The sequence below is a fragment of the Panthera leo genome, chromosome B3, assembly GCF_018350215.1.
Source record: "Panthera leo isolate Ple1 chromosome B3, P.leo_Ple1_pat1.1, whole genome shotgun sequence".
Taxonomy (NCBI): domain Eukaryota; kingdom Metazoa; phylum Chordata; class Mammalia; order Carnivora; family Felidae; genus Panthera; species Panthera leo.
The window spans coordinates 115755201-115778262 of record NC_056684.1 but is presented as its reverse complement, the minus strand read 5'-3'; the positions used below and the strand labels follow the sequence as shown (position 1 = coordinate 115778262).

Sequence of the window (23062 nt, the reverse complement as noted above, 5' to 3'; positions counted from 1 at the left end):
TTGCAGGGGCACCTGGGTGGCTCAGTCAGTTAAGTGTCTGACATTTAATCTCACCTGAGGTCATGGTCTCATGGTTTATAGGATTGAGCCCCCGCATCTGTCTCTGCACTGACAGTGTGGAGCCTGCTTACAATTCTCTCTCTTCCTCTCTCTCTGCCCCTATGCTGCTCATGCTCTCTCTCTCTTTCAAAATAAATAAATAAACTTAAAAAAAAAAAAAAAAGCACTTGCGGAGCTGGGGTTTTGTATACGGTTATGACATTTCCCCAGACAAAAACAAAGAGGGAGGGAATAAAGAGAAAGATGGAAGAGAACGAGAGAATGTGAACGAGGGACTTGTCAGGACACAGAGAAGACAAGTTTAGATCACGAACTGGTCTGCTTAATGCAGAAGTTATTTTCATTTTACTTAATGGGTTTGCTAGACAATCTGACTCCTACATTTGCAATTTTCCTAATCTTTTATATGAGCATTTCCATTGCCTTTCAGGCTCTGATGGAAAATTAGCTTCAGTTACATTTCGTTAAATGAACTAGCTTCAGTGAGCTCTATGAAGTCGGCCTCATAAATCAGAGTCTTCATTCTTTAATCATGTTTTCTGCTCTTCCCCGGATTCTCCCCCGCTTATCTTTTCCAGGCATGGAGTTGGCCATGACGGAACACGGTGTCCTTGATCACGGCTCCAACTATTATCGTCTGTTCTCGTTCCTATCATCCCGTGGTCCTTTCTCCTCATTCCTCCTTTCCAAGGACTTCACTCTAGTGGAATGTGTTTTAGACACTACTTTGTTCTCAACTCCAGACCAGATCTTATCTAGGTACTTCTGTGGGTGTCTCTGTCTCTGCCTACAATCTTGGCAAACTTCTTGAGGCAAAAGTCACAGATGGTGCACTCCTGTGACAAGAGACTCCCACAGAAATTTCATGAAATTGGGGTTCTCAGAAGCCCCGGGGGCGAATGGTGAGAAAACTGTTAGGAAGGTCACAAGGCCAAACTTAGAAACAACTGGGAAGCTGGCAGAATTGATCCTCAGCTCTCACCAGCCTCTGCCAAGTTTCAATGCCACGTGCTCTTTCAGGATGTTCTGGTCTCCTTTCCCAGACTGCCAACCTGGATAGTCGGTAAGATCCACAACCTGATGTTCTATGCTTATGCTTATTCAAATGTGTGTTTCATTAGCTCTCAATCAATGATTAAGAGGGTGAAAGATCTGAACAGATACTTCACTAAAGAAGATACAATGATGGCAAGTAAGTACACGAAAAGATGAGCTACATCATTGGCCATGAGGGGGATGCCAATTAAACGTGCAGTGAGCTAACACCACACATTCTCCACAATGGCAAATTAAATCGCCGTCAAAAAAGTTAGATTTTTAAAAATTAAAGCAATTAAACACACTAAGTATTGGAAAGAACAGAGCAATCGGAAGTCCCATACGCTGCTGGTGGGTATGCAAAATGGTATGGTCACTGTGGAAAACCGTGCTGACAGTTTCTTAAAAGAGTAAAGGTACACATACCATGTGACCCAGACGTTCCCCTTCTGGGCATTTACCCAAGAGAAATGAAGGCAGATGTCCACACACTGACATACACAAACATTCACAGCAGCTTCATTTACAACTGCCCCAAACTGTAAACCACCTATATTAGTCTAATCCACCCGCCACAACAAAATACCACAGACTGCACGGCTTTAACAACAGAAATTCATTTTCTCACAGTTCTGGAGGCTGGAAAGTCCAAGATCAAGGTTCCGATAGAGTTTGGGTTCTGGCGAGGGCTCTCTTCCTAGCTTATGGATGGCTGCTTTGTCCTCATATGGCTTTTCCTCTGAGGGCGCTTGGAGAGAGAGAGAGAGCGAAAGCGAGCAAGCTTTCTGGTATTTCTTCTTCTAAGGACACTAATCCTATCCAATCAGGGCCCCACCCTTATGACTTCATTTTACCTTGATTACTTCCTAAAGGATCTATTTCCAAATACAGTCACACTGGGGGTTAGGGCCTCAACATATTAATTGGGAGAAGGGGGAGATACATGTCAGTACATAGCACAACCCAAATATCTATCAACAGAAGAATGGATAAAGTAGTGATGGTATATCCATACAATGGTATACTATTCAGCAATTGAAAGAAATAAACTTTTTAAAAAATATTTATTTTTGAGAGAGAGAGAGAGCACACAAGTGGGGCAGGGGCAGAGAGAGGGGGACAGAGGATCCAAAGCAGGCTGTGCGCTGACAGCAGGCAAGCCTGATGTGGGGCTCGAACTCGCAAACTGCAAGATCGTGACCCGAGCCTAAGTCCGACACTCAACCGACTGAGCCACCCCGGTGCCCTCAAAGGAATGAACTATTGATGTCCTCAACACTACAGATAAAATTTAAGATCATCATGCAGAGTGAAAGAAGCCAGACCAAAAAAGAGGATATATACAAGGTGATCCCATTTGTATAAAACCTTAGAAATGCAAAGTTATCAAAGTAACAGAAAGCAGATTAGTGATGATCTGGGGAGGAGGAAAGGCGAGAGGAACAGGAGGGAGGGATTAAAAAGTGGCACAAGAGCATTTAGGGAGTTGTATGTTCATTACCCTGATTGTACTGATGAGTTCATAGATAATGGTTTCAGTTATCATCTTGTCTGCTTGAAATCTGTGCGGCTAACCATTTCGGTCATACCTCACTGAAGCTGTAAAACAATTTACATTTCATAAGCCCTCACTTGGGCAGATTTAATTCTTTTGTAGCAATGCTGACCCCTCTTACATATCCTGTACAGAGCTATTTCTGGCTCTCCTTTCACTCTCTGGCCACCTTGTCTGAGCCAGGATTTTCTTGTGCTCTACCAAGTAGTAAGAGGTCTGTTTATAAAGACAAACAATGATCAAGGGAAGCAAAGTATTTTCTTCTAAAGCATATTTTGAAATCTGAAAAAAAAATTACTAAACACATTTAATATGTTTTTACTTATCACAGTATTAACTGGTCTTTGGAGAAATGATGGGCCATGCCTGGGGATGCCAGGATATCACCTGAGAAACCACGTGCCCAGGAATGTATGATGTCTGATCTGGGCACCTGTGTATTGATGCATAGGCAGCAACTACCACGAGTATGCCTACATGATGATTGATAGTCTGCAATTTCATTGATCATTTCAGCATGTATTTGTGATAATATCTCAGGAGCTTGGGTATCATCCAAGGGCTACAGCTAAGTCCCCAAGCTCCCAAGCTCCAATGTGAATGTTTCTTGCTACTATCCCCCCATAGGCAGCAGGGTCTGGTAGATGTTGGCCAGGTCCTATAAGTGACAATAAGAGCCAGAATGTGTGCGTGAACTGGTAAAAATGAAGCCCAGCCATCTCTCGTTGTGAAAAGCACGGTCACAATACTTTGCAGCTCCTGCCATCAGGAGGTGGAGTCTTTTCCCTGCTCCTTGACTTTGGGTTGGTCTTGTGACCTGCTTTAACTGATGGGATATGGCAAAAGTGACATTGCACAAGTTCCAGAACGTAGGCCTAAGAGGTCTTGCAGCTCCCTGGTGGCCCTCCTGGCACACCCCTGCAGCCATGTAAGCTTGCATTAGACTACTGAATGACATCAGCTGGACAGGAGCAGCTGACAGCTTGCATCAAGGCTCCAGTCCCATAAGTGAGGTCATCTTAGATCATCCTGCTTCAGTCAACCTACCAGAAGATTGCAAGCTCGTGAGTGACCCCAGGTGAGACTGGGTCAGCCTGGCCCCAGCTGCAGAATCATGAGCAAATAGATGGCTGTCTTAAGTGGTTACGTTTTCGGGTGGCTTGCTATACAGTAATAAGATACCTGTAATGCTCACCTAAGGGCCAGCCCCGTGTGAAATCTAAGGCAGTTCTCAAGCCCCTAAGAACGACTGTGTCGTGTTTTTACTGTCTTGTGTCATAACAGCGGGCAAGTCACCTACCATCTGCACCTCAATTGTTTTGCTCCTCAAACAGGAACATCATTATGTATTACAGAGGGTTGAGAAAAATTATTCTTGCAGGACATTTCTATATGTAGTTGTTAGAGAGTAAAAAGTTTAGCTACATATTTAGAAAGTGGGGTCTATTTTGATAGCTTTGGCTAATACGATTTCTCGGTTGAGTCTGTCCTTAAATAGTTTTGATGTTAGGCTGTTCTGGTTTGTGTGTTTTTTTTTTTACTAGCAGACAGTTTCAGACTACTGATTACTACCTCTTCCTTCTCGTCTACCCCCGCTCCCCTTCTCCCCATGCCATATCCTTCTTTGTCATCTTTGGGGCAGGAGACCTGGGATGGATGTTGCCTTTTATCCTTCTCATTTAGGACAGACTGTATCTTATTTCTACTTCTTAATCCTAGCACAGTGCCCTTCATGTAATGGGTGTTCAATGGTTTCATTCAATATATGTTGAATGAAAACACTATTAAACTGCCAGTGCTTGGGTAGAAAGGCCCAAGGAAGGTAAAAACTTTATTATTTCATTATAGAGGGAAGCTGCCTTTTAAAAGAGGCACCTGCTGGGGCACTTGGGTGGCTCAGTCGGTTAAGCATCTGACTTCATTACACTCAGGTCATGATCTCACGATTCGTGGGCTGGAGCCCTGTGTCAGACTCTGTGCTGACGGCTCAGAGCCTGGAGCCTGCTTCATATTCTGTCTCCGTCTCTCTGTGCCTCTTCCCCACTCATGCTCTTTCTTTCTCTCTCAAAAATAAATAAACACTAAAAAAAAGTAAACAAATAAAAATAAAAGAGGCACCTGCTAAAGGACGCCTGGGTGGCTCAGTTAGTTAAGCATCTGACTCTTGATCTTGGATCAGGTCATGATCTCAGGGTTGTGAGTTTGAGCCCTCAGCACAGAGCCTGCTTAGGATTCTCTCCCCCTCTCTCTGCCCCTCCCCTACTTGCTCCTTCTTTCTCAAAATAAATAAAAAACAAAAATAAAAGAGGCACCTGCTGAAATCCAGGTCTAGGATGGGTACAACAAAGGACCTTGGGGCAGACCCTGTTTTGCAAGAATAGTCTGAGTTGGCTTTTTGGCTTCCTAAGACGAAGTCAGTGGTGACCCATTGTCCTCGAGGAAGGAAGCAAATAGAGTTAGCTTCCCAGTTAGGGCTTGGTCTAATCCCTTGTATGTGGATGACTATTGGGGAAAAGTTGGAGAAATATGCATTAGAGGCCAGGGACCCTACTTGAATGAAAGACTACATTTCTTCGGGGTTTAGTATTAGTCAACGCTTCTGATTCCTCAGATGGTTCCAGCTAAGGTCAATGGGCAGGAAGGGATACCAACGCTCCCCAAAGGGCAACTTAAGTCAATAGTGAGGGGAATCTGGAATGGTAATTTGGGCTCAACACCGGCACTGAGATTGTAATGTTGGAAAGGCTGGTGGTGGGCAGAATGTGTGTAAGCCTGGAAACCTTTCCTGAACCAGTCACCTGGCACTCTGAGCTTTGGAAACAATAACTGTGAGTACGTGTGAAACACACAGATGAAACTTCAGGAGGCTGGGCCCTTAGAGGTGTGGCAAGACCGTGCCAACAGCCAGAGGTTAAAGCTCTGGCCTAGTGTACCAGTGCGAGAAGAGACAACCTCTCCCTCTATCCCTTATACTCTGACAACTATTGTCTCTCTGATGAAGAGTGTGGGGTGCAGAGCTCAAGTCTCCAGGTTCAAGCCCCAGTCCTACCAATATTACCTAGAGGGTCCTTACAAGGATTACGTGGAAGATGCATGTAACTTGCTTCGAACAATACTTGACACAGGGTGAAAGGTCAATAAATGTTGGTTATGTGCATTCACAGGTGGAGACAAGGATGGCACAGGGCTGTGCAAGATGTCCCTTTTCAATCGTGGTCACGTAGGCAGCCATGGCAGGTTGTCTGGCTTTCCCTCCTGAGGCACTCGGAATGAGTGAGAACTGGTGCTTTGTCTTGAGACTATCGTAGCTTGTCCCATTGGATATCGTGTCCCAGGAGTGAGTCTGATGCCGCATCTCTGGCAGCTGATCCTAAAGAACTAGGGGTACTTGAGGTGCTCTGCAGCTATGTCCCAGCTTCAAGGTGAGTGCAGAGAAGCCTGCGTAGGATTTAGGGCTATCACCAAAGGTAGCCCCAGTCTCACATGGCAAAACTGGACTCAAGCTGTCTGATAGGACATTCAAGAGAAATGTGACCTTGCTTTGTGAAGCTTAAATGGAGTGAAGTGGCTCATGTCGGTGACTTTTGAATTCCCATTTCCCACAGTGGGTCTCAAAGCGTGGTCCTGGATGAGCGGGATTGGCAGTAACTGGTACCGGTTAGAAATGCAAAGCTTCAAGCCCCCTCCCAGACTTCCTGAATCGGAAACTCTGCGGTGGGGCCCAGCAAGGTCTGTTTTGAGAACCCCCTGGGGAGGTTCTGTTGCTTATGAAATAGTCGGGATGCTCTATCCCTGACCAACGGTTGTTTGCCCAGACCCTGCTTGACCTCTTGTGATGGGGAACTCACCACCTCTGAGCAGTACCCCCAAACACCTCCTGGCCAAATCAAGCTTGTAGTTTTCTTTCCTTAGTTCTTTCTCTTTAAAAATTATTTATTTATTTATTTATTTTTGAGAGAGAGAGTGAATGAGCAGGGAAGGGGCAGAGAGAGAGGGGGACAGAGGATCTAAAGCAGGCTCTGCGCTGACAGCTGAGAGCCTGATGCGGGGCTAGAACTCATGAGCCATGAGGTCATGACCTGAGACTAAGTCAGATGCTTAACCGACTGAGCCACCTAGGTGCCCCCTCTGTCCTTGGTTCTAAGTCTACCGTGTAATTGAGTCACTTGGAGGAGTTAAAATACATACATACGTACATACCAGGTAACTTACTTTGTTTACATTATACTTAAGAGTTGGACGTGTTCAGATCGTGCTGTTTGGATTCTATATCCTTAGTGACATAATTTGCATAATTTATAGGTCTCACATAGTAGTGGAGGCGAACACTTCAGGGTTTCTGTATCCAGATTCTTTGTCAATTATTTATTGCCCAATGAAATATTTATATAGAGAGATTAAGAAAATACTTATTCTTAAAGAAAAGGAATTGTACCATGGAAGGAGGCATCAAGTAGTGAAAAGGATCTGTACCACTCTGTAAGACCTGAGTTCTTTCTTAGATCTGCTGTTGGTTAGCACCATGTTATTGGAGCATGCCATTTACTTTCCCTGTTTCTGAGTTTCCCAGTCTGTAAAATAAAGGAGTTGGGTTAATGGTCAATTAGGGATTCTATGAGTCTTACTTTGGAAGACAACTTTTGTGAGATAAGGAATGCATTTTCATGAGGGATCTATGTTGACTAACGAGAATACAGAATGTCCAATAAGAACATTTACGACAGGGCACCTGGCTTGCTCAGTGGAAAGAGCATGCGACTCTTGATCTGGGGGTCGTGAATTCAAGCCTCACATTGGGTGTGGAGATTATTAACTAAATAAACAAACTTAAAAAAAAAAAAAAGAACATTTATGACAAAAAACACAGGCCTGTTTCTTCAAGCATCACTGGTTACCTGCTCTGGAATCTGGGTCCTGATCCTTATTCTTTGCTTTGGAAATGAGCACTAGGAGGCCTGGCAGAATGGAAAACAGGTGTGGAAGGAGCTAACAGGGGTTTTGGAGAAATGACAGACTTGCTTTCCTGAAATAAGCTTGAGCCTTCAGCCAAATGACATGTGTAGATTTCCATAAATAAAAAAAAACCTCATGGTAAATATAGATTCATTAAACGGTCTTAAAAATAGGATCTAGGCTTGGGCTGTAGCCTTGGGTATGGGATACAATGCAACGTTCCTCTCTCACCTTCCCTTTCCTTGTCTTTTCTTCACTCATCCATGAGCTTTTATCTTAAAAGGAAATGTGCCAAGACTCTGGTTATAAATAACTGATTGGCTAATTTAGTTCAAAAGATATGTTCTGAGTGAAGGATACTGGAGTGGCTAGAGCTTTAAAGGAACACACTGAACAACTGAGTTCAGGGAGTGAGCTTACTGAGCTCAGCAAGGCACCTGGGGATCTTTCCTATGGAATACCACTGTGAATGACCCTCTGGATTTGTCCCAGCTCAAAATGCAGATTTCCCGGGAAGGGATTCTGATTGCCCAGCTTTGGTCCTATGTCTACCCTATGATCAAGGGACGGGTCCTGTGATTAACAACTGCACCAGAAGAGCATGGACAGGGGTGGAAAAGTCCCTCAAAAGTGTGTGTATGTGTGTGGTAGGAGTGGGGTCTAGTGGATGCTACCAGAAGGGGGAGGGGAGGGGCAGACAAACATCATAGTGTCCAAGGCTCCAAAACTCAGGGATATCTGCAAGTGACAGCAAGTTCAGGCAACACTACATGTTCCCAGGGCACAACTGGATAATTTCAGGAGCTCTGAGGGCTGGCTGACACCCAGTGGTAGTTTATATCATAGAGGATACACCCAACTCTTTCTTCTTCCTCCTCTTCTCCTCCTCCTCCCCCTCCCCCTTCCTTCTCCTTCGTTAAAGTTTATTTATTTTGAGAGAAAAAGAGAGAGAGACAGAGACAGAGAGCAGGGGAGGGGCAGAGAGGGAACGAAAGAGAATCCAAAGCAGGCTCCACATTGTCAGCACAGAGCCTGATGTGGGGCTTGAACTCAACGAACTGTGAGATCATGACTTGAGCAGAAATCAGAAGTCAGACATTTAACCAACTGAGCCACCCAGGTGCCCCTCTTTCTTCTCATTATGAGGCTTGTTATAGTTGACATTCAATCATATTCATTAACTGACTGAATAAATGAATGATACAACTATTACACAGGCTAAGGGGGGACTTCTATTCAACATTAGCTGAGTTGAATTCATTTAGAAACTGCTTAATTATGTATCTTTCCATTGCAAGTGACTAAAGCCCATCAGAGTTATCTTCAGCAAAAGATGGTCCTTGCTGGGGTATCATTTCGGGCAGGCAGGGTCAGAGATGAACCTAGTCCTGAATATCAGGAAGCCTCCAGCCCTGTCTTCCCTCCTCTCTAAGCTTCTGCTCCACTCTTCCAGAAGTTTGGCATTCTTTAATTTTCAGAGTACCTTGCCAGTAAATAGCTCTCCATGCCTCCAGGATTTGTATCTTTTCCTCTCAAAGCCCAGGGTGACAGAAACGTGACTTTCATTTCCATTCCAAACCCAGAGCAGGGACTGACTCTACGTGGCCCAGATTGGGCCAGGGGTCTGCCCCTGACTCAATCAACCAAGATGGCCAATGATTCTTGGTGGAGGTGGGGTGGGGGGAGGGAGTACCATTACATGATGAATTTGGCTATGAGAGCAGTTCTTGGAAAGGAAGGGGGATGTGAGCAGACAACCCAACTGGTGTCTCGTACAGAAGCCAAATAGTGTAATATTTGCTTATTATTTCTAGAGCGCTTTAAGAATACTTGAAGAATACTTAATTCTTGGCCTAACTGTATGAGGTAGGCATAATCAGGTAAGAGTATTTCTTTCATATCTACTTTTTTTGACTCTGCCATGGTATCTGTTTTTCAATTCTTGCCTTTCCCACTTGACTTTATATTTATTGAAGGCAGAGACCATATTCTCTTTATCTTTGCATCTATATCTGTAATGCCTAGCTCTGGGCTCCATACATGGTGGCATCTAATTGATGCTCAACCAGTTGAATGTCTATTTTTACAGATAAGAAAATTGAGGTGCAGAGTATTATAATGCAGATGAGCCCTCAAGAGTCCCCAGTTATGCTGTGGCTTACACTAGGTTGCCAACTGGGCAAGAGGGTCATGTAGCAGCTTAGAAAGATCATACCTTAAGGCAAAGGGCCAAGACTCTGACGTTAGAGGCCTCCAGAACAGCCTCAGCTCTCCAGAAAGGGTCTTTGTCAGAGGAGGTAGACAAACAAGAAAAGAAGGAAGGTTATTAAAACTATCATTTCCTTGGGACTTGACTCGGCTATTGTATTTTATTTTTAAAGTTTATTTCTTTATTTTGAAAGAGAGAGAAAGAACACGAGAAGGGCAGAGAGAGAGAGGGAGAGAGAGAGAGGGAGAGAGAGAGAATCCCAAGCAGGCTTCGCACTGCGCAGAGCCCAGTGTGGGGCTTGATCTCATGAACTATGAGATCATGATTTGAGTGGAAACCAAGAGTCTGTCGCTTACCTGACTGAGCCACCCAGGTGCCCCTTGACTCAGCTATTTTAGCTGTCTGACATTTGAACTTGAACTTGATGGGAGAAAAAGGAGAAAGAAGCTGAGGAGGACAGTACCATGTTGGGAAGCTTTCTACTACATGACAGGAAGCAGTAAGGGATACCTACGAGGGTTTTATGGTCTCTGAACTGGGTTGGATCTTCCTGTTACGCCAATTATCCAACTGACCTGGGCAAGTCACTTCACCCCTTTGTGCCCATCGTCCCACCTCTTTATAGATGGGAGATAGTTATATAAGCACTATTATCTCTCTCCCTTCAAGGAAGACATATAAGAACTGTGCCCACAAAGATGAAGAGGCCAAGTCCCTTCTCTCAAAGGCCTGATGATCCAGGATGGGGAGCAGATGGCAGTGCAAAGTGCTGGGGGCTCTGAGTGTGGGTCAGTCCTACGGGTCAGTCCTTCCCAGAGAGGAAGCCACCTGTGTGTCTTTAGGATAGTCAGGAAAGGGTTCCCAGTGTGCAGAGCTTTGAAGCTAGGTCTTAAAGGAATTCTCTAGGCAGAGGAAGCGATGTCTACAGGAAGCAGTGGAATTATAACAGGTTAATTATGAGGTGATTGAATTACAAAAGGGCCTGAGGATGATATTAGTATTGTCAGATACTGTCAGGGCCTCATATTCATGCTGCACAGGCCACACTTGGCAATCTGGTTTCAGGGGCACCAACCACAAAGGCTCTTGGAAATCACAGGCTCTGGATTCCTTTTCCCCAGCTTGCTGGTAGCAGCCATTCATCTGTTAAGCTCTGTTTCTCCCGAGCTGGAAGAGATCTTGAGAAACAATCTGGTGTCGTCCTCTACACCAAGGTAGGTATGGATTGGCATCCCCGTTTTATGGAAGAGGAAGCTGTGGGCTAGAGAGGGCCAGTTGGTAACTAAGGATATAGAACCCAGGACAGTTTCTCCTAGAGTTCTTTTTTATTTTTATTTTTTATTTTTAGGGAGAGAGGGCAAGTGCAAAGGGCAGAGGGAGAAAGAGAGGGGATCTTAAGAAAGCTCCATGCGCAGCGCAGATCCCGACGCAAGGCTCGATCCCACAACCCTGGGATCATGACCTGAGCTGAAATCAAGAGCTGGACACTCAACTGACTGAGCCACCCAGGTGCCCCTCTCCTAGAGTTCTTGTTTTCCTCTATCAAGATGCTTCTTTTGGTTCCTCTTAAGTTTCAAATCCCCATTTCAGGTAATACTTGTGGAACTATTTATTTATACCTCAAGTTTCAAGTTCTTTTTTGGCAACAAGTTATAAAAAGGAAAGAAGCCGACAGGAGGGAGCAAACAGAATGGGGGCGCTGGAGACTTCACAGACAAAAAGAGAAACTTCCGTGGCTTTTAGTGGATTCAGCACCTGTGGCAATCCTACCCAGTGGAAAGGCTCCTTATCCAAACCACAGACCTTGGGAGCTCTGAGAACCAGGACCACTGTTGCCCTAGCTAATGATGGGAAGGAGCCCAGGAGTATAAGTTTAAGGGTTTCAAGATTTATTGGAATAAATCGATATTATTTTATTTTCCTCTTTCCTTCTCACCTACCCCTATTAGTGACTTAGTGTCATGGCTCCGAAGAGAGAAAGGGAGATATACTGAACGGCCGGCCACACGGCAGGCCCAGCTACAGCTCACGAGGTACCCGGATGGCTCAGCCTGTGCATGTTGAGCTGTGGGGCAGGGGGGAGGCAGGGAAGACAGGGGGTCACGGTTGCAGTAATTGGAGTAACAGGAGACAAGTGTGCTGACTGTGGGTTATTAATAGGCACTAAGACCTATATTTACAACCAGCGGCTTAAATTAGGAGCAGACCGGTCACACCTAGCCAAATCCACGCCCTAAACCAAAGACACCTGAAGTGTGCAAAGTGCTCTTTGGGAACCTAGCTCACCCAGTTTAGCAAGGAGGCTGCTTCAGGTAGGAGTAGCAAGATCTTCAGTGCTTGCTCAAGCTGTCTGTTGCAATTCTGCCCCTGGCGCACCTGCAGCCCAGCATGGAGAGCACCATGCTCTTTAAAGGGAGGAAGGGAGGGAGCCGGGGAAGAGGGAAGGAAGAGGGGACGGAGGGGAGAGAGGGAGGAATGTAAGTAGGTTGGAAGGAAGGGAGGCTGGAGAAAGGGAGGGAAAAAAAGACACCAGGCTCCTCACGTCAAAACCAAAGCTCAGGCCAAGCCCTCAGAGGTTGTCTTTTGAGAAAGTGCAAGCGGGGGAGGGGCACACAGAGGGGGACAGAGGATCTGAAGCTGGCTTTGTGCTGACAGCAGAGAGCCTGATGCGGGGCTCAAACTCACCAACCGTGAGATCAAGTGGGACGCCGACTGAACCACCCCGGTGTCCTCTTCAGAGGTTTTCTATTCTTCCACATCCAGCCTGCATATGAATGGGGAAATGGTTCCATTTCAGCATGAGAGAAAACTTCTACTCATAACATGCCAGAGGCCCAGAAGTGGAGCATGGGAACTTCCGTGTCAAGAGGCAAGAGGTAACTGCAGACGCCTAACCCTTAGGCAGGCGGCTGGGGGGCTGGAGAAAGGGCTGCAAGTGCCCCGTCAGAAATGGTAACAGGGCATGGGATTAAGTCCACACTGGGTCAGAACTGGGAATTCTCTGAGGGAGAGGCTACGTTGCCTCTGAAGTGGAGGGGGGGAGGTGGTCAACCTGGCCCCAGCCCTCTGTGTTTGGGAGGAAGAAAGAGAAGCAGCGATGAAGGCTGAGTGGGCTGCCCCAGGGGTCAACGTTGGGCACGTCCCATCTGCCTCCCCACCCCAGTCCCTTCTGAGTCCTAAAAGGGAGTCTCTCCAGTGCAGTGAATTTTGCACGGAGATAAACTCCTGATGGAAGGCTTCCTGTGGGTAAACCTGGGCAGATCTTGGGTTCTGCTCCAACTGGTACCGCTCCTGTCACTTAATGGCTGTGGGGCCCACTTTTTATACAAAGGGGTTATTGAAAGTACGCAGGGTATGGTTTTTTTGGTGAAGATGAAGCGGAAAATGCCCAAGAAGTGCTTGGCACAGGCCTGACAGGCTGATGGGCCTGAGAAGGTGAGTTCATTTTGCCATCACCCCCCTGCAACCCCCGTGTGTCCTTTCACAAGGACAAAGCCGGTGGACACCAGGAGATGTGGTGGGAAAGTTTGGTTTGTGTAACACAGAACCAACACTCTTGGAGGAATCGATTCCGAGTGGGGAAAAAGCCTGGGAATCGAAGGGGGTCCAGTGCTGCTCCTTACTACCGCATTATCACATTGAATAGCCTCTCTGAGCCTCTTGAGCCTTGGCTAAAAAGACTTTCCAACTGACAGGAAGTTTTTGAGGGCCCAAAGAGGTAATGTAATCATTTCTGCCTTAATTGAGGGATCATTATGTTCCAGGCATTGTTTTTAGTGCTACCCGTGTATCACCTCACTTAATCCTTGAAACCACTTTAGGCCTCGGATGTTTGCATGTATCTGAAATCATAAAACTGTACACATTGAGGGGCACCTGGGTGGCTCAGTCGGTGGAGCGTCCGACTTCGGCTCAGGTCATGATCTCACGGTTTGTGAGTTCGAGTCCCCCGTCGGGCTCTGTGCTCTCAGTTCAGAGCCTGGAGCCTGCTTCGGATTCTGTGTCTCTCTCTGTCTCTGTTCCTCCCCCACTCATGCTTTGTCTCTCTCTCTGCCTCTCAAAAAATGAATAAACATTAAAAAAATTTTTTTAAACTGTACACATTGAATGTGTGTAGTTCTTTTTGTATTGATTATACCTCAGCGAAGCTCTTAAGAAAACACTTTAAGGGGGCACCTGGGTGGCTCAGCTGGTTAAGCATCCGACCCTATATCTCGGCTCAGGTTATGATCTCACAGTTTGTGGAATCGAGCCCCACGTCAGGCTCTGTGCTCACAGTGCAAAGCCTGCTTCAGATTCTTTCTCTCCCTCTCTCTGCCCCTCCTCCCCTCAAAATAAATAAACTTTAAAAAAAAAAACCACTTTAGGAAATAGGTATGATTTTTTTATCCCCATTTTGCAGTTGAAGAAAGAGGCTTAACAGAGAATTTAAGTAAATTGTCCCAGACCACACAGCGAGTCATAGCAGAAGTGGGATTCAGACAGAGCACAAGCGGGGGAAGGGCAGAGAGAGAGAGAGAGACAAAATCTGAAGCAGGCTCCAGGCTCTGAGCTGTCAGCACAGAGCCTGACGCGGGGCTCGAACTCACAAACCATGAGCTCATGACCGATGCTCACCGACTGAGCCACCCAGGTGCCTCCATAGAAGTGTCTTTGGAACTGCAAACCACTGTTTGAAGGTCAGTTGTTATTACAATCAGTGGCACATCTGGTCTTTGTATACTAAGTGAGGGCATGTGGATCAGCTCCTAAACTACTGCCTGGTACTCAAGAAGCGCTCAGTCACTCTGCCACCCTTGCCCTTGTCTCCAAGAGAGGAGACGACGCAAAATAAGGAATGTCAGTCCTCCCATGTACAGAGCTATTGTGGGCGTGTCAAGGGCAGGTAATACAATAACAAAGAAACAGACCACACAGCTGCAAGCAACCGCACCTGACCGGTGCACAATGAAACCCAAGGAAGCAAAGGAAGGGAAGTCCTGACACTGGGATCTCCTCTACCTTTAGTAAAAACAGGAAGCACAGGATAGCTTTCCTCATGTTTCACAGGCCTGGCGGGGCCACCCTCTGGGGCTCCTGCTGACCTCACGCAGGCTTCATCCCTTAACCCAGGAAACACGCAACCATCCTCCTAAAGGCCTAACAGGTGTCAGGAGACTCGTGTCTCATGTCTGTGAGCAAAAGGTTAACAGCTGTCAACTACGCAAAGCAGAGCCATTTTAAGAAGTTTCTTTGGGTAGAGATCTGGAAAGCCCAATGCTAAAATAGGAAGTATTGTATAATTTGGGCCTGGAGGTTTTCTAGTCATTATGGTACCCTTATTTTGTTTTGTTTTATTATTTTATTCTATTCTATTCTATTTTATTTAGAGAGCATGCAAGGGAGAGGGGCAGAAAGACAGGGAGAGAAAATCTCAAGCAGGCTGCATTCTCAGTGCAGAGCCCTGACATAGGGCTCGATCCCAAGACCCTGAGATCATGACATGAGTCAAAATCAAGAGTTAGACATTTAACCGACTGAGCCACCCAGGCGCCCCGTTTTTTGTTTTTTTTTCCCTAGTCACCTTATGGAAGTGATGTTTTTATTGAGTGACTGTTACCATTTAATGATCCTTGGCTGAACTCCAGACATATGTAATGGACTGCCCACCTGACCTATCCCCTGGGGTATGGAGGAGTGACCTCACGCTCGGTAGGTCTAACAGCACACTGCTGAGGTGCTGCTCCCAATCTCCAGTAATGACAATGCTATGCTCCTATCTGCTCAGGCCAAAGACCCCTTGGTGTCATCCTTGATTCCTCTTTCATACCCGTTCTGACCCATCAGCAAAGCTAGATTGATTTTAAAATTGGGGCCACCTTCTTTTTTATTTCCTTTGAGTTTTTTTTTTTAATTTTTCCACATTTATTCATTTTTGAGAGACAGAGAGAGACAGAGAATGAGCTGGGGCAGGGCAGAGAGAGGGGGAGACACAGAATCGAAAGCAGGCTCCAGGCTCTGTCCGAGCTGTCAGCACAGAGCCTGACATGGGGCTTGAACTCACAAACTGCGAGATCATGACCTGAGCCGAAGTTGGATGCTTAATCGACTGAGCCACCCAGGCACCCCTCCTTTGAGCTTTTTAATAAAATAATCTCGTGTGGCAGGAAAAGGAGAGGGTCAGGGGTTGGGGACGCTGCCTCTTTGGTTAGTGTGGGGCCACCTTTTACCATACCACTGTCACCTCCCTTGTCCCAACCTGCCGTAATCACTTGCCAGGATCACTGAAGAGCCTCCTTGTCTGTCTCTGCCCTTGTTTTCTGCAGCCCACTGTGAGCCTGGAAGCCCTGGTGCTTCTGTCCTGAGTCAGACCACACCACTCCTCTGCTGAAAACCCCCAAGTGGCTCCCATGTCACTCAAAGTAAAAGCCCAGGTCCTTCTTTGACCTGAAAGTCCCACATGATCTGGCTCCCCCATGACCTCTATCTCCTACCTCCTCCTAGCCTGAAATTCTCCCTCCTGCTAGGTTGTTTCCTCTGCCTGAATGTTCTCCTCCCATATCAGTATGGCTGTTTTTCTCAGTTCCTTCAGATCTTTATTTCAAAAGGCACCTTGTGAAAGCGACCTAGTCTGGTCACTCTGAAATGTGACCCCTCTCCCCCCACTCTCCACCCCACCTTTTCTTCTTCTTAGCATTGATTCCTCTTTAATACTACATATTATTTTGATTGTTTATCTTGTTTGTCTGCTTCCCCCGTTAGAAGATAAGATGTATGAAGGGATTTTTGTCTATTTTGCTCACTATTGTATCTCCAGTGCCTTGAACAGCACCTGACACATAGTAGGCACATGTCTAAATATTTGGTGAGTAAATGAGCGAATGGAATAATAAACAAGGGACACAACATTAGCTGTGGATCCTTTAGCAAGTCATTTAGCCTCTCTAGGCTTCGGTTTCCTTGGATGTAAGACTGAGTCGGCACTAGATGGCTCTGAACTTCCCCGAAGTTGACATGAAGACATCCTTGGGTGAACATCTAGAGCTGGAAGTAGCTGTTTGGCAACAAAGGGTCTGAAGATTTGGGTTCAAGCCTTCAAGCCCAGGTGGAGAACACTTGTCTGGGTCTTAGTTTCCACAACAAATAGAGAGAGCTCCACCCAGTGGCCAGTAAGGTTACTTTCCGCACTTAAAGTGTAAAAGTATTAAAGTCATTAAAAAAAAGAAAAAGAAAAAATTTACCTCCATACCCCTCAATACCACACGGTGGCACAGTTGTCTACCACCGTCTCTAAGAGGGTGTTGCTGTGCCAAGCCTGTGACTAAATAGCCCGCCTGTCGTAAAATACATTTTTCATGGACAATTGTGAGAGCTGCTCATTCATCACGTCTCTCTGGTTTGTTTCAATAACAAATAACAGAAATCATTAAATGGATTTTTTTTTTTTTAGATAAGACAGCATAAATCTCAAAAGCAAAACGGAGAGTGGAAATTTCAGCTAAATCTTTGTCACCAGTGTGATTTAAAGAACAAGCTGAAAAGCTGTAAAACAAAAGAAGTCTATGCCAGTGTTAGGTGAGGCCATAGCTATCCTAAATTAGTTCTAAAAGTAAGTAGCCACGTACCTGTCTGCACATAACCAAGAATGTTCCCTCCAGGAGGTAGGAAGGCTAGGGAAGTACTGGACTGTTTATATTCTAGGACCTTTTTGTTTGCTTGAAACAGCCGTTAAAGACTCTGACAAATAAAACAGATTGTGAACAGTGCATGGCACACAGTCAGCCCTAAATTCATAGTAGCTATTGTCACTGTTGTTATTAACATCATTATTACAGTCATCCTTGGGTTCTAGTTTTTCCCCTCCTCTACCCTCTCTCCAACTAACAATAGTGCTTTTGGCTTGAAATTTACTTCAGATTACAAAAAAAAAAAAAAAAAAAAAAAAAAAAAGATTTTGTGGGTCTTTATTCTAATTACAAAAGTGTTACATGGTTATTTTGGCTGCCTGGAAAATAAAGAAAAGCAAAGTGAAGGCAATACAAGTTACCCACATCCCACCACGCAGCTCAGAAATAACTAAAGATGTTGATACTATGCAAATGCACGTGCACACACACATTTGTGATCACGTTGTATTGTTAAAAAACAATTCAACCCGAGTAGGTTTTACAGATCTTATTGGCTTTATCCAATGATTCATGAATTGGGTAGCATCCCACCTCGCAGACAGAAAGGAGCTCTCGGGAGCTGTGCAAAATGGAAGACTTTTACAGGTGGAAGAAGCAGAAACAAGGAAGTTAATTGGACAACAAGTGGATTGGTTATAGCAAAATCACTTTCCTTTAGGGCATGGCCAGTGTCTATCAGGCAGAAGACCTCACGAGTGCTGACTGGGTGATTCGCATTGACCAAATTAAGACTCCATTTCTGGGAGAGACCGAAACTGTAAATAAGTCTCAACTTGGTGACACAGGGCTTAGCATAAGTGACTCCATTTGGGGTCTGCTGTCATGTTTTTAACAGTATAAAGTTTTTTTTTTTCACTCATTTTTCATTTATCATTATGTTAAGCACATTTCCACATCATTAAATGTTTTCATCATTTATAATAACATACTTCTTTGATCAGCAAATAAGTACATCTTACATTTTTTAATTTTTTTTTTTTTTTTTTTTTTTGAGAGAGAAGAGAGTGCGGGTGGAGGGGCAGAAAGAGAGAGGAAGAGAGAGAATCCCAAGCAGGCTCTGTGCTGTCACCACAGACAGCACAGATTGTGGGGCTCAGTCCCACAAACTGTGAAATCATGACCTGAGCTGAAATCAAGAGTCAGACGCTCAATGTATAGAGCCACCCAGGTGCCCCGAGAGAAGTATTATCATCCCCACTTTCCTAAAGAGGGATCTGCGACACTGGGAGATTAACTTGCCTAATGGCAAACAGTGAGTATGGATTCCGATTCTGTCAGAGTCCAAGGCCCCAGACTTAACCATCAGTCTGCTTTTTTTCCCCTTCTGTTTACTCCCTACCTCCATCCGTCCTCCCTTCCTTCTTTTCTCCCATCCTTCCTCCCTTCTCTCTTCTCCTTCCTTTTGCCTCCCTTCTCTTTTTTAGACAGAAAAACCATAGTTGAACTCCCAGTCAGGAAGCCTCTGCAGTTTCCTTGGGTGTGATGAAAGGCTGTTTCTGAGGGTGATGAGTGGAGCAAAGAAGGAAGTAAACGTGCTGAATATTTAGTGGGCGCTAAGCAGCATGCTGAGAGCTTTTGTATGACTGGTCTCATTTAATCCTATAAGCTTCTAGAAAAAGGAGTTTCTATTGTTATACCTATTTAACAATGAGGAAACTGAGGCTCAGACAGGCACCTTGCGCAAAGTCGCACAGTTTTTAATGAACAGAGCCAGGATAAATCATGATCTGACAGAAGTCTGGTGCCAACTTGCATCGCTGATCGCTATTATTCTCTCCCCGCTTTATGCTATACTTTTCAGTATGGTGGAGCAAATGGTCCTTTTCTGGGTGATATTTGTCAACCTCTCCTCAAGAACTTAACAATGGTAAAATCTTGGTAATTCCACCCGGCTTTCAAAGTGTTTTGCCATCTGCCCGTTTTTTAGTTGGTCAATTTCACTTCCCACAACTCCCTTTCTGCACTCTCTCCTCTTTGCAGGCTGGTATTTTGTGCCACTGCTGTCTATTACATTGATTTCCTCGTCGACGCTTTCTAGTCTCCGTTATCAAGCTGCATACATCCTTCAGTGCCCACCTTAAGCACCTCCTTACGCATTCCTCATCTCTTGGTCCTAGGTGACAGAGACATTTCATCACCTCACAGCTCTGTGCAAAAGCTTTCAGTGATAGCCTTTTAATTGCTAAACAGAAGCCAGGCTTCTTAGCTTGGTATTCAAGGTAGCCATTCAGTCACAAATAGGTACTGAGAGCCAGTTATGTGCTAGGCACTCTTGAGGTGCTGGGCGAACTGTAGAGAACCAGACAGACGGGTTTCTATCCTGATGGTGAACAAACTGGACATTAAATAATTACAAATAATCAACTAAATAATTATTAGTATGATTCAAGCAATTACAAGGTTCTCTAGAATCTGGTCTCAACCTATTTTCAGTTCCTTCTCATCCTTTATTCCATTCAGACGAGCCTACTCATTCCATTCCCGCCTCTGTGGCTGTGCCCTTACTCTCCTGTTTTTCCTGGGTGTGGGTTCTTCCCTGCTCCACCCTCTACCCCTCCAGGACTGGCTTTAGTTCCACGTCTTCCTTGAAACCCTGCTCCACAACTTTAACCCAAAGGATCTTCCCTCATTTGAATTTCTAGCACTTATCCATTGGACAAATATTTACTGAATGACTTCTTGAAATGTTTGATGAATGACTCTTCATGAAGTCCTAAACACATGCTACGTATTAAAGATTTAAATTATATAAGGAGTTAGACTCTTCCTACTGAGAGGGATCAAGGATCTTTTTTTTTTCCTCTTCTCTGGGTGGGGGTGGGGGAGAAGAGTGGAGATCAAAAAAGCTACAGTAAAACATATAAAATTACCAATCAACAAAATGACAATAAAAATTGCCCAATCACTCATAATGATGTAGGAAACAGGCAAATGAAAAATTAAATTCCCTTACGGCCTACAGCCCATTGACAAGTCCTTGAGACAGGCAGAGTGATCTCTCTCTAGGAGCTCAGCTGCCTCGATGATGACACTTTGCTAAAGGCAAAAGGGAATCTTAGCTTAACGTGATCCTGATCCCCCAGAATCCTGTAAGTCTACTTTGACATATAAAAATTCCTTTGGAAACTTCCTTTATCTTTACTGCCGCCCTCAAGATATATGTTGGCAATCATCCTCCAAGCATATGCCTCACTGATATGTATCTTAAGGGTCTCATGACTAAAGTTTTATTAGACAATAATAAATAACATTTTCCTAACAACAGCTAGCCCCCTCAAAGTCCTGGAAACCTTGCATCCAAAATTCCTTAGACTTTCACTATCCCTAACCCCCTCCCAGCCTGAAGATATATAATCAGTCACCCATCAGAACCCCAGTGCAGCTCTTTCTGCCCACGGGTCCTGTCCCCGTGCTTTAATGAAATCACCTTTTTGCACCAAAGATGTCTCAAGAATTCTTTCTTGGCCGTCAGCTCCGGATGCCCACCACTCTAAAACCACGTCAAAAATCCTACTACTTGAGGGGCACCTGGGTGGCTCAGTCGGTTGGGCGACCGACTTCGGCTCAGGTCATGATCTCGCGCTCCGTGGGTTCGAGCCCCGCGTCGGGCTCTGTGCTGACAGCTCCGAGCCTGGAGCCTGTTTCGGATTCTGTGTCTCCCTCTCTCTCTGACCTTCCCCCATTCATGCTCTGTCTCTCTCTGTCTCTAAAATGAATAAACATTAAAAAAAAAATTTAAAAAAAATCCTACTACTTGAAAGAGATCTACCACTGACAGCTTTCTATCTTCCTAGTTGTTTCTGTTTCTATTTCTCTGTGTGTGTGTCTAGGAAAAATTTATTTTCCCTCCAAGATTATCAAGAAAAATCTTTTTTCTTATGGTCTTTTTTTTTTTAAACCGAATACATCTACCCCCCCCCCCCCCCGCCCCCACTTTCCTGCTCTTCTGCTTGAAGGTGGAATAGTTTGTTTGAGGTTGAACAAAACCCAGCAAATTTACTCAAGGACTCATCCATATCTTTTCCAGTCCGATGTTCAGATAAGAAGCTGAACATTGTTTTATGGTGTTTCCTCAGAAGTCCTTCCTCAAGACCTACCCTGGATGCTCTTCAGAAGTTCCAAGACTTCCAATGTGTGGGATGCCTAGGTATACAGTGTAGCCATACTTTTATGAAAACCACAGAATGTGGGGCCTACAAGAACACAGATCTTCAAGTTGGTCCCCCTCACTTAAAGGATGAGCAGGCTGAACTACAGTGTTAAGTACTTGCCCACGATCATGCAGCTAGTTGGGACAGGGCTGAAGATGCCGGCCCTGATTACCTTTACAGATTGTTCCACTGTCTCCAGCTCGTCTAACAATCAACCTCCAGCTAAAACTAAACGGAAAATACGCAGTGAAGCACCAACTCTTGCCAAGCAAGTTGTATTTACTCGTGCCACTGATCAGGGAAAAGGGGTTCACGGTTTGGTAGAGATTGAGCTGGACCTTTTAGCGCTGACTTGTTTTGAAATGTCAGAAAACTTTCTCCTTGGAAATCTACATTACTATGATAGGATTACAACAAAGAGGAAGTATTCGGGGCCACTTACCTCACTCTTTCCTAATGTTTGAGAAATGGAGGATAATAAAAAGATGTAGGAAAAGGTTGGTCCTTGATCATGAACTGTAGCATTAGCCCGTGTGTATATTCTACTTTGGTTCTTAATCTGATTTCTAGAGATCAGCATGATCTGAGGTGCAATTCGTTCGAGCAAAAGTAGAAAAACCGAGTCTCTTCAGAGAGGCCAAGCCCTCTCTTCACGGATAGTTTTCAAACTGAGCTTTCCGGCCTCGGTTTGAAGCCCCAGTAAGGTGGTCTCTCATTCATTCTCTCTGAATTCTAAAAAGTGCCAATTCTAAAAAGATTGGAATCTCTTACAAAGGCGGGAACTGTGTGAAAAGGGCGGGAACTGTAGTTTTAAGAGTGCTTCTAAAGAACGTTCCAATGGGCCTAAAGGCCTTATAGAGATTAAAGGTTTCCTGGGTGGGAGTGGGGCTGGGAGCGGAAGCTGATCCACCTGGTTGGACAGGGGCAGACGCACATCCAAGAGCGGGGAGAACCCAACTGCAGGAGGGAGCTAGAGAAGAAAGGGCTCTGGGCGGGGAGGTACAACCCAGCTCTCTTCCTCTGCCCCCTCTCAAAAGCTCACTTTAGGATCAAGAGCACAGGTGCTGGCCAACGGGGCCCCTGCCCTACGCCAGCAAACAAAGGGCGCAGCCTCCTACAGCCTTTTTGGTCTGAATGGAGGCTCGGCCTTACCTTTCTGGGTCCACCCATCCCTCCGCATGCACCCAATGAGGCCGCAGCCTCCTCCAGCCAGGAGGTGTTGAACTCTCGCAAGAAATGGACAGGTAGCGCGGACCAATGGTTGGAGCCGCCGCGGGCCAATGGGAGAGGGAAATGGGTTGACCTGGGGTTGAGAATGAGAGCCCGCAAAAGGGGGCGGGGCCTCGGGGGAGGGACACGTAGGCGCCGGGGGTGGAGAGGGGCGGGCGGGTGGCAGGCGGGAGGAACCTGCGGACGGTCGGCCGCGGCC

At 45.5% G+C, this 23062-nt stretch overlaps 1 long non-coding RNA gene across 2 annotated transcripts; it reads right to left on the bottom strand.

The window, feature by feature from the left end:
* Positions 1-1773: 1773 nt before the first annotated feature.
* On the bottom strand, positions 1774-22837 carry LOC122222893. Of its 2 annotated transcripts, XR_006203935.1 has the most exons (4): positions 22786-22837; positions 12501-12579; positions 9822-9889; positions 7045-7224 (listed from the first exon to the last, which is right to left on the bottom strand). It is a non-coding gene; the product is annotated as an uncharacterized LOC122222893 (long non-coding RNA). The 2 variants fall into 2 exon arrangements; XR_006203936.1 differs by lacking the exons at positions 7045-7224; positions 9822-9889 and adding an exon at positions 1774-1846.
* Between the last annotated feature and the right edge of the window lie 225 nt (positions 22838-23062).